The sequence below is a fragment of the Dasypus novemcinctus genome, chromosome 2, assembly GCF_030445035.2.
Source record: "Dasypus novemcinctus isolate mDasNov1 chromosome 2, mDasNov1.1.hap2, whole genome shotgun sequence".
Lineage (NCBI taxonomy): Eukaryota > Metazoa > Chordata > Mammalia > Cingulata > Dasypodidae > Dasypus > Dasypus novemcinctus.
The window spans coordinates 101,950,701-101,961,267 of NC_080674.1; the positions used below are offsets into that span (position 1 = coordinate 101,950,701).

General features: G+C 37.6%; 1 pseudogene; it reads right to left on the reverse strand.

Annotated features, from left to right (window-relative positions):
* Nucleotides 1-8,969: 8,969 nt before the first annotated feature.
* LOC101418004 (nucleophosmin pseudogene) lies at nt 8,970-10,109 on the reverse strand (annotated as a pseudogene).
* Nucleotides 10,110-10,567: the final 458 nt, after the last annotated feature.

A 10,567-nucleotide genomic window follows, 5' to 3' on the forward strand; every position in this document is an offset into this window, starting at 1 on the left:
TTCCTTTTGGTAATATACATGACCTTAGACTTTTCCTTTACACCACTTTCATACCACATAATAGGATTGCTAGTCATACACATTATGTTGGCTTACACCTTTTCTATTCATTTCCAAAGTTTGATACACATTCTTTTTATCAATTCTGCGCAAGTTAATCCTCAGCTTTCCATTTCCTAAACTCATTCTATTTTCTAGTGACCTATATTCCAGTTAGTAACTCCATGAGAATATACGGTGTATTTAGTTCATAGTAGGACAATCATACAGTATTTGTACTTTTGTATTTGGCTTGCTTCACTCAACATAATGTCTTCCAGGTTCATCCATGTTGTCATATGCTTTATGACTTCATTTTTTTCTTTTTTTATTAATCAACTTTATTGATACATATTAATAAAACATACAGTTAATCCAAAGTGTACAATCAATGGTATTTGGTATAATCACAAAGTTGTACATTAATCACTTCAGTCATTATTAGAGCATTTTCATTATTTCAATAATAATAATAATTTTAAAAAAAGAAAGTTCTTCACCTCTCAATCTCTCTGTTTCCCCTGCTATAATAGCTGCTATTTCTGGCTATTCTTTTATAATTATTTATTTGCTTACTAAGTAGTTTCATTGAGTATATTCACATACCATATGATCTCTCCAAAGTTTATCAATGTAATCAATGGCCTTTTGTATAATCACAATGTTGTACATCATCATCTCATAAATTTCAGAACAATTTCATTATTCCAAAAAGAAAGACTCGATGCCCATTAGCTTTCCTTCCCCAGCCCTACATAACCACTAATCTAATTTCATCTTTATAATTGATTTATACTTATATTTTATATTAATGGAATCATACAATATGTAGTACTCTCTACCTGGTCTCCTTCACTTAGTATAATGGTTGTGTTTTTTTTTCTGATATTAACATTTTGTAGTATTAACCTACATTTGTTCACCTTAAAAGAAAAATGATCTTATATATGCAATTTTAGCCATATTCATATTTCACATTATTCACAATAGGGCAATCATACGGTATTTGTCCTTTTGTGTCTGACTTGCTTCACTCAACATAATCTCCTCCAGGTTCATCCATGTTGTCATATATTTCACAACTTCATTTCTTCTTATAGGTGCATAATATTCCATTGTGTGATACACAATTTGTTTATCCATTCATCAGTTGATGGACACCTGAGTTGTTTCCAACTTTTGGCAATTGGGAATAATGCCACTGTGGGCATCGGTGTGCAGATGTCAGTTCATGTCACTGTTCTCAGTTCTTCTGAGAATATATCCAGTAGTGGTATTTCCAGATCATGTGGCAAATTCATATTCAACTTCTTTAGGAACTGCCAAATAGGTCTCCACAGTAGCTGTACCGTTCTACATTGCCTCCATCAGTGAATAACTATTCTTATCTCTCTACATCCTCTCCATAGTTCTATGTCTTTTTAATATTCATCATTCTGATACGTGTGAAGTGATATCTCATAGTTTTGACTTGCATTTCCCTAATTGCTAGTGATGCTGAACATTTTTTCAAGTTTTTTTTTTCCATTTGTATTTCTTCTTTGGAAAAATGCCTATTCAAGTCTTTTGCACATTTTTAAAAATCTGGTCATTTTCTTTTTATTTTTGAGTTGTAGCATCTCTTTATATATCATGAGTATTAAACCCTTATTTGACATGTGATTTCAAAATATTTTCTTCCATTGAGTTGGCTACCTTTTCACCCTTTTGACAAAGTCCTGTGAGGTGCGAAAGTGTTTGATTTTGAGGAGATCCCATTTACCTATTTTTTCTTTCGTTGTGCATGCTTTGGGTGCAAGGTCCAAGAAACTACCACCTACCACAAGGTCTTTATGATGTTTCCCTACAGTTTCTTCTAGTACTTTTATGGTCCTGGCTTTTATATTTAGGTCTGAACCATTTTGAGTTGATTCTTGTATAGGAAGTGAGGTAGAGGTCCTCTTTCCTTCTTTTGGTAATGGATATTCAGTTTTCCCAGCACCATCTGTTGAAGAGACAGTTTTTTTTCCTGTCAACGTGAACTTAGTAAGTTTGTCAAAAACCAGTTGAATGTAGCGGTAAGGGTTTATTTCTGAACTCTCAAATCTACTCCACTGACCACTGTGTTTATCTTTATGCCAATGCCATGCTGTTTTGTACACTGTAGCTTATAAGGTTAGGTAGTGAAATTCCTCCTATTTTGTTCCTCTTTTTCAGAATGCTTTTGGCTATTCAGGTGCATTTTCCTTCCTAATGAATTTGGTAATTGCCTTTTCTATTTTTGTAAAGCAGGCTGTTGGAAATTTGATTTGTATGCTTTGAAGCTATAAATCAGTTTGGATAGGATTGACACCTTCATGATATTAATCTTCCAATCTATGAACACAGAATGTCTTTCCATTTCGTAAGGCATTTATTGAGTCTTTTAGCATTGTTTTATAGTTTCTGCATATAGGTCCTGTATATATTTGGTTAAATTGATTCCTAGGTAATCGAGACTTTTTGTTGTATTGTAAATTGAATTTTTTCCCTGATTTTCTCCTCAGATTGTTCAATATTAGTGTACAGAAATATTACTGATTTTTGCATGTTGATCTCATATCCTGTCACTTTGCTGAACTCATTAGCTGAAGTAGCTTTGTTCTAGGGATTTCAGAATTTTCTAAATATAGGATCATGTCATCCATGAATAGTGAGAGTTTTACTTCCTCTTTTCCTATTTGGATGCCTTTTATTTATGTATATTCTTGTCTAATTGCTCTAGGTAGAACTTCTAGCAAAATGTAGAATAACAATGGTGACAGTGGGCATCCTTGTCTTGCTCCTGATCTTAGAGGGAAAGTTTGAGATGATCATGTAGTTTGTTTCCTTCAATTTGTTAACATGGTGTAGCACATTGATTGATTTTGTTATGTTGAACCACCCTTGCATACCAGGAATAAATCCCAATTAGTCATGATATATGTCTTTTAATATGCTGTTGGATTTTATTTGCAAGTATTTTGTTGAGAATTTTTGCATTTATATTCATTAGATTGGTGTATAATTTCTTTTCTTGTAGTATCTTTATCTGGCTTTGGTATTAGGGTGATGTGGCTTCATAAAATGTGTTGGGTAATTTTCCCTCCTCTTCAATTTTTAGGAAGAGTTTAAAGAGGATTGGTGTTAATTTTTCCCAAAATGCTTGGTAGAATTCACCTGTGAAGCCATCTGGTCCTGGAGATTTTTGATGACTGATTCAATCTCTTTAAATGTGATTGGTTTGTTTAGTTCTTTTATTTCCTGTAGCCTCAATGTAGGCTGTTTGTGCATTCTAAGAATTTGTCCATTCCATCTAGGTTGTTCAGTTTTTTGGCATACAGTTTCTCATAATATCCTCTTATGATCCTTTTTATTTGTCAGGTCAGTTGTAACTTCTCCCCTTTCATTTCTGACTTTTTAAATTTGCATGTTCTCTTTTTTTCCTTGTTAGTCTAGCTAAGGGTTTGTCAATTTTATTGATCTTCTCAAAAGAGCCAGCTTTTGGTTTTATATATTTTCTCTATTTTTTGTTATTGTTCTCAATGTCATTTACTTCTGCTCTAATTTTTATTATTTCTTTCCTTCTGTTTGGTTTGGGAATGGTTTGCTGTTATTTTTCTAGCTTCTTCAGTTGTTCAGTTAAATCTTTGATTTTAGCTCTTTCTTCTTTTTTAACACAGGCATTTATGGCTATAAATTTCCCTTGCAAGACTTCCTTTGCTGTATTGCATAATTTAAAATTTTTTTTTAAAAAGAAGCTTTAGATTACAAAAATGATATATCAAAAATATAGGGGAATTCCCATATACCCTGCCACCTCCCCCTCCACACTTTCCCCCAGTAACAACATCTTTGATTAGCATGGTACATTTGTAGCAATTGATAAACACATATTGAAAAATCACTACTAACCATGGTCAGTACTGTACATTATAGTTGACACTTTGCACTCACTGCACATTTTTATAGGTTTTGACAAAATGTATAATGGTCTGTACCCATCATTGCAATGTCATGCAGGACAATTTCAGTGTCCAAAAAATGTTCCCATGTCACATCTATTCTTCTCTTCCTCCCCTCAGAAACTCTGTTGGCCACTGCCTTTATATCAATGATACAAGTTCTTCCATTGCTATAATAATAATGCCTACTTTAGTCCATAGTTGCATTCTTACCTTAGGTTTGTTCATTCTCCAATCTGAAGAATTTGGGGATGATGCTGCCCATTCCGTTTCTGGTTGAGAGGGTATTTAGATCCGAGGGGGCAGATGGATGGAATTGTCTTGCTAGTGGTTGTAGATACTCTCTGCTTTTTGGGATGGGCATTGTCCATCATTATCATTTTGTTAGGAATCCTGGGCAGGTCCAATGAACTGTAGATGTTGCAACTTTGCTGAGATTCAGGGCTCAACCAGCACATGAACAGATGGAAGACAAGTCTCTGGGACTTATATTTAACAAGTATAGTGCTAATTATAGGTTCAAATAAAAGGTGTAGAAGAGCTATGTGTAGGGAAATTATAAATGAGTCTAACTCTGTTACATTGGGGAGCATATATTAGGAAGTAAGGCCCTTTGATAGGGTGCTGAATTCCTGAGATTGTCTGCTCTGCCTATAGGGTCTAGATGTCAGAGCCCTCAGGACCCCTGATGTTTAAGGTACTGTTTTACTGTGGCAGTCAATGAGATCCTGCTGAGATGTGCATAAGCATAACCTCTGGAATGCTTCCCAACTCACTTTGAAAGCTTGTAGCCATAAAAACACATTTTATTTAATGTTTTCCCCTTTTGGTCAGGGTCTTTTTCTATATACATCACTAGTTGGTGCTTGGTAAAAATCCCTCAGTATCAGGGAGGCTCGTCTCCAGGAGTCATTTCCCACACCGAGGAGTAGATAGTGTGTTTATATGCTGAGTTTGGCTTAAAGAGAGGCCACATTTGAGCAATAAGGAGGCTTTCAGGAGGTAACTTTTAGGCAATATATAATACTAGGCTAGGCTAAGTCTCCATTTCACAGTACAACCACTAATATCAAGGGCCTGGCATAATGGTCTGTCCTCTATTGCTAGGCACTGCCCTTACACTTGGGAGATTCTCGCTTCTCTATTAGAGAATGTAACAGGACTTCCCAGGATGGGAATTCAGTATTTTTTTTGGTTATTGTGTGGGTCTCCACCCACCAAGACAATGCCCCATTACCACTTGAACATATTCGTATGCCATAGAGGCATGCCCCAGGTGCACCTCTCCCTACAGATCCCCCATCACCAACATCCCACACCAGTGATCCTTATCTGCCACAGTTATGACCCTTCTGTGATCCAAAATCTTCCCACAAACAAAGCCAAAAAATAAACAAATGAACATTTAAAAAAAATAAAATAAAAATAATAAACACATGAAACAAAAAATAACTTGCAACAAATTTTTTCATTTTGTCTTACATCACCATAAGATCTGTTATCTTTTATGTACAGTGAAAATTTCTTCAGTATGTTTCCCCACTGTCTTATTTTTTTCACTTTTTCTCCAGAGAAGCTTTAGGTTACAGAAAAGTCACATAGAAAATATAGGGTATTCCCATATACCCAAACCCCTCTCCCTTTCCCACTCTCCCCTATAAATAGCATTTTACATGTGTACGGTACATTTATTACAATTGATGTACAAATATTGAATCATTGCTACTAACCATAGTCAATGGTTTACATTATGGTTTACATTTTGCATTGTACTTTTATAGATTTTAACAAAATTTAAAATGACCTATATCATTGCAAGATTGTGTAGAACAATTCTAATGCCCTAAAAATGTCCTATGTTCCATCTAGTGTATTCTTTCCTCCCCCACCCCCTAGAACCTATGGCAACCACTAAGTTTCAATTTTGAAAGCATAAGGTTCATAATTACATGCAATAATACTGAGGGCTAAACATATTGGTCTGTTTTCTTTTATTAGGCACTACCAATGTTCTTGAGAGATTCTTTCCCCTCTAATTTAGAGCATGCCAGGACATCCCAGAACGGGAGTTTAGTATTTTCTTGTTTATTGTGTGGGTCTCCATTCAGAGATAACACACTTTAACAAGCTGAACACTTCATATTCCATAGAGTCCTGCCCCAGGTACACCCTATCCCTCATAAACCCCTACCCCCAACGTCCTGCACTAGGAACCCTCCCCTGCCATATTTGCCAAAAGAACATTCCTACTATTTTAGTTTTAACCATGGACCTGAAAATCCTGAGTTCACCTGCTGCTTCCTCCAACCCTTCCCCCAGTTCCATGGATAGTCCAACCCATCCCCTCCCACCCTACTCCTCATCACACTCCTGCAACATCAAACCCGATCATACAACTCTACCACTATCACTCCCATCCACTGTCCAACCATCCCCCCTTCAACCTTATCATAGATTCTGCCCATATTGAGCATCAGCTCACTCCCTCTCTGCTCCTTTTCTGTCTCCTGATAACCTATCTTCCAGACTCTAGCTCTGTGAGTCTGCTCAATTTGCTTAAGTCATTTCAGTAAGGTCATGTAATATTTGTCCTTCAGTGACTGATCTACTTCACTTAACAAAAGGTCTTCAAGATTCATTCATGTTCCCCCCAAGTGCAATGGCAAAGACCAAAAAAGAAAGAAGGAAGGTACAACAATGAGCCCTAGATACTAATGACTATGCTTGTAAGTCTGTGCACCTGAAATAAGAACAAGGCCTAGAGCTGCAGGGTGCCTAAGAGTTACCTCCTGAGAGCCTCCATGTTGCTCAAATGTAGCCAGTCTCAAAGCCAAACTCAGCATGTAAATGCGTTGCCTTCCCCCCAGTGTGGGACATTACTCCCAGGGATGAACCTCCCTGGCGCCAAGGGATTACTACCAAGTATCAGCTGATGACGTAACTAGAAAATGACTTTGAATAAAAGGGTCAACTCGGACCAGCAGAATATCTGTCTACATATAATGCCAGGAGTTAAAAATGCTTTTTGACCTGAATCAAAGGGGGAAATGGAAAGGACAAATGAATTTATATGGCTATGAGTCTCCAAAAAGAGCCAGGAGGCTATCAGAGGGGTTGCCCTTGTGCACACCTCAGCAGAGTCCCAGAGATAGATAAAGTAGATACAACCCCAGGTATTGGTACTTCTGAGGGCTACAGAGACCCACAGGTTCTATGGTCATGGCAGATGGAGTTCGGTGCCATATCATTTGGCCCTACTTTTGAGTTTGTGTTTCTGTGTGATGGAGCTGGACTCAGATGTGATTTTTGTCCTCAAGCCTCTCCTGTTACTTTTAACAGATCTGTAGTTGGTGCTGGGGTTTAGTGTATACCCAGGGGACCTGAATCTCTGGACTGACCATGTGATAGCCAGGCCCTGAGCCTCAATAGACTTGCAACTCCTACACTCTGGTTTATTGGACTTACCCCACTCAGCTAACATGGAGGTGAAGAAGGTCAACCATCACACTAGGGAGTCAAGAGTGCCTACAACTGAAAGCAGGAGAATTGTATACAGCATCCATGTGGAATCTAAGCCCCATCTTGATATAGATGTGGAGTGGACACAACCATTCTAGGTCCACAGGTGGAGGAATAGAGTATGGATTAGAGTGGACTTACTGATATTCTATACATGAACTATTGTGATTAGTAATCAAAGAAAATGTGGCATTGGTGTGGAGAAAGTGGCCATGGTGGCTGCTGAGGGTAGGGAGTGGGAGGAAGAAATGTGATGTGGGGGCATTTTCAGGGGTTGAAGTTGTCCTGGGCGGTGCTGCAGGGACAGTTACCAGACATTGTATGTCCTCCCATGGCCCACTGGGTGGACTGTGGAAGAGTGTGGGCTACAGTGTGGACCATTGACCATGAGGTGCAGTGGTGCTCAGAGATGTATTCACCAAGTGCAATGAATGTCTCATGATGATGGAGGAGGTTGTTGTTATAGGGGGAGGAATAGGGTGAGATGGGCCAGGGGGATATGGGGACCTTATATTTTTTTAATGTAACATTAAAAAATAAATAAAGACAAAAAAAAGATTCATACATGTTGTCCCATGTGTTCATACTACATTCCTTCTCACAGCTGAGTAATATTCCATTTTATGTATGTACCACAATTTGCTTATCCTTTCATTTGTTGATGGACACAGGTTGCTTCCAACTTTTGGCAATAGTGAATAATGCCACTATGAACATCAGTGTGCATATTTTTGTTCGTGTCTCTCCCTACTTTCAATTCTTCTGGGTATATACCCAGAAGTGGGATTGCTGGGTCATATCGCATTTCTATATGTTTCCTGAGGAACCACCAAAATGTCCTCCACAATGACTGTACCATTCTACATTCCCATCAGCAGTGGATGAGTGTTCCATTTCCTCCACATCCTTTCTGTATTAGTCAGGGTTCTCTAGGGAAACAGAATCAATAGGAGATATCTATCAATATGAGATTTTATAATAGTCTCTCACATGACTGGTGGGGATGCACAAGTCCAGGTTCCACAGGCAGTTTCATTCGAAAGTTCTGTAGGACTTTCCAATGAAAGTCCAATGAATGTCCTTGATGAGTTTCTGGGAGATGTTGACTGTCTGAAGACTAGCTGGTAAATTCTCTCTGAATGCTGAAATCACTTCCCCTTTTAAGGCATTCGGCTGATTGGATAAAGCATTACTCATTGCTGATAGCAATCTCCCTGATCGATGTAGATGTGATGAGCTATCTATGCAGCAAACTCCCTTGTGACTAAAGTCCATAAATGTCCTTGTATTACAATTAGACCAGTGCTTGCTTGACAAACAACTACCTGGCTGAGTTGACACATTAGCCTAACCATCACATTCTCCAATACTTGTCATCCTGTTTTATTAATGGTCGCCAGTCTAATAGGTATAAGATGATATCTCATTGTAGTTTTTTTTTTATTATTAAAATACTGAGTTTATTTCACATGTATATTTTGTATCCCCACCATTTCCATTTGTCTGACCACCACTACTACTACGTCCTATTATAACATTCCATACATACTTAAAACCAAGCAAAGGGTGGAGTTCCATTTTAAAAACTAAAAAGGCATTTTGGACAACACATTCTTGGCAAAGGAACCTGGACAACATTTATCAGACATGGTAGGGAAAGTTATCACTCTGCATTATAAAAAGGACAGTCAGATATCCACTGCTACAGAAATGAAATAAGACAGAAAATTTTAACAAACTGTTGAAACTATTTTCTTAAAGAAACTTCCTCCACTGCCAGAGATCTTGAATAGCCTCCTGGTGAGTCATCCAGAAGCAGTTCTTTGCGTAATTGATGAATTTGGCTTCCACTTTAGGAAGAAGACCACCTTTTTCTATTCTTGCTTGCATTTTTGCTTTAATGTCTTCTAAAGAACTAGGTCTTTTTTGTGTTTTAGGTGTCTTTTCCTGTTTTATTGACCTTTTGATTTTAGTGTTGATAGTTTTGAGTTCTGGTTTGACTTTTAGGCATTTTTGGCTGGAGTTTCTCAGAATTCTTCACTGGAGCTTTATATTCTGTTTCCTCATCATCAAAATCATCATACTCTTCATCATCATTGTCATCATCTTCAACAGCAAATTTTACTTTTTTCTGTGGAAATTTGCTAGGAGTCCCAGGGGTAGATCATTTTCCACATATGATTAAGAGTTTCACATCCTCCTTCTCTTCATCTTCTGACTCTGCATCTTCCTCTACAGTTACTAAGTGCTGTCCACTAATATGCACAGACTCAGAATCACACTTCAACCATAAGACAACAGGTAGTGTTATTTCGAAGCCTCCAAGGTAAACCATTGACTGTACAACATTTTCAAAGTTGCCTGTGTTACTCTAATTGGACTGCCTTCATAACTCATTGCCTCTGCTTCAACAATGTACAATTCATCCTTTGCACCAGCCCCTAAACTAACGATTCTTAAAGATAACTGGTGCTCATTTTCATCATTATCCACCTTAAAGTCATAATCTTTGTCAGCCTTTAGTTCACAACTGAAAAGATAGTTCTAGGGCCTCAGGGGGCTCATGCCCATATCCATTGAATCTTCCATGGGGTGGTGGCATGCACTTAAGAGGGAGAGAAGGAGGATGGAGATAGGAAATCACTGTTCCAAAGAACAGCCATGCAGGATGGAATCACACCAGGGAGTCAATGTAGTTTTGATTTGCATTTCCCTATTAGGTAGTGATGTTGAGCAACTTTTCATGTGCTTTTCAGCATTTGTATTTCTTCTCTGGAGAAGGGTCTATTCAAATCTCTTGTCCATTTTTTTTTTAATGGGTTGTTTGTGTTTATTTTCAAGATGTAGGACTTCTTTATATATGCTAGATATTAGGCACTTATCAGATAAATGGTTACCAAGTACTTTCTCTTATTGAGTAGGCTGTCTTTCACTTTCTTGACAAACTCCCTTGAAGTGCAAACGTTTTTATTTTGATTTATCTATCTCTAAGAGCTGTATGGTCTTGGCTCTTATATTTAGGTCTTTAATCCATCTTGAGTTAATTT